The sequence below is a fragment of the Nematolebias whitei genome, chromosome 6 (assembly GCF_014905685.2).
Source record: "Nematolebias whitei isolate Nwh7 chromosome 6, NemWhi1, whole genome shotgun sequence".
NCBI lineage: Eukaryota > Metazoa > Chordata > Actinopteri > Cyprinodontiformes > Rivulidae > Nematolebias > Nematolebias whitei.
Genome location: NC_056503.1, coordinates 13889085 through 13890848, shown reverse-complemented (window position 1 = coordinate 13890848; position 1764 = coordinate 13889085).

Below are 1764 nucleotides of genomic sequence, written 5' to 3'. Positions count from 1 at the left end.
GCTGTTGCAACACATCTTCATTATGGAAGTATTTTGAATACAACATGTGCAATGTATGGCTCTGATTTCAACACTATCATTACAGCTTAGAGAATTATCTGAATTGATATTGTCAAAAGTAGATTCGCACTGTGCTCATGTTGTATTCAAAATACTTCCATAATGAAGATGTGTTGCAACAGCACATCCCATACGCAGCCGTACGGCAGCCATATTGTGGTGAAGCTGATGTAAAACCATAAAGTGTAGGTCAAAGCAGAGATTGTGGTTGGAGTGTGGCAGCTACTCAAACATAATTCAGTGAAAAATGTCTTCCTCAGTACTTTGATCTAATTTTTTAAGTTAAATTGGGACAATACTGCAAAAAACATACATGCCAAAAACCAAACAAGTAAAATATTGCATCTTTAGCTTGCACAGATCACTGAAGAAAATGCTATCAGATAGGTTGAACAAAAAAGCATAATCAAATAGTGTTTTTAATTCATTTTTAAAAATATATCCATAGTCATAGATTTTTGATGAAAAAACACATTTTTATGTTTTGTAGTACAAATGTAGTTAATGGTTTCAGTGAATCTAAAATAATGACTTTCTCATTTTGTTTATTTATTTTTTTCTGTGGTGCCTAACTAAGCAAATTTCATGAAAATACCAAGCTGACATTCTATGAATGCTAAAACTAATTTTTTTTTTACCTTCTTAAACATATTATGCACTGAGTTATACGTAATCTTTAAAGGACACTTTCGTTTTTACTGCTTTGCAATTTGTTTAGTTATTTCCCTAAAGCCTCCTTCAAAGGATAAATGGAAATACATGTGAATCAGAAAGACGAGTGTGAACAGCAGCCACCTATGATTTTAAGTTGTATAGTTTTTATTTTCTTTATAGATTTACTGAGCCTCATCATAAATGATTTTTTGACCACTTCTCTAATATGACATAATATACAAATGTTTCTTGGAACAATGCAGTATAAATGGTGGATTCTCAGTTATTTGGAACATGGCAACACTAACAACTTGAATACAAAGCAGCTGGACTTCTTTTTGATTCTTGAAGACATTTCCTTTCTCATCCAAGGTGGTTCTTAAAGCTCACCCGTTAGTCAGAACCATAGAAAACCTTTAAGTTGAAAAGTAAAACACATTCAGGAAACAAAAAGTAAAAATAAAAAAGCAAGAAATCCAGTTGCCAAATGCTTAAAACAAATAATAATTTCTTATTTACAGGATGATTTGTTCCAGTTTAGAACACACAATAACTGTTTACTATGTTCAAAATTCTTAGCACTAATAGTTTAGGAAGTTTGGTTTAATTTTCCAATTGATACTTAACGTCTAAGCATTACAAATTCTAACAATTTTTATTTCTTATTAGCAGCTGTTGCATGCTACCTAAAAAAAATCATATAAAATACAGATTAACATTTAGACAAACATACATGTTTGAGCATGGCTGTATGAAACAACATTTAGAATTTCGTATTAAAATGTCAAATCAACAAACTTTCCACTTGATATTGGCACAAGTTAACAAGCGGGATCTTGGTGTTAAAATGTTTGCATGAAACTAGAGCCCTTCTATTCTTAGTGGTTTATGGCACGAGGTCTCTTTTGTGAAACAGGCAGGGGCAACCTTCACATGTATAACTGTAATTATAACAATATACATATACAGTGTATATATATATATATATATATATATATATACAGTATATGTATATTGTTATAATTACAGTTATACATGTGAAGGTTGCCC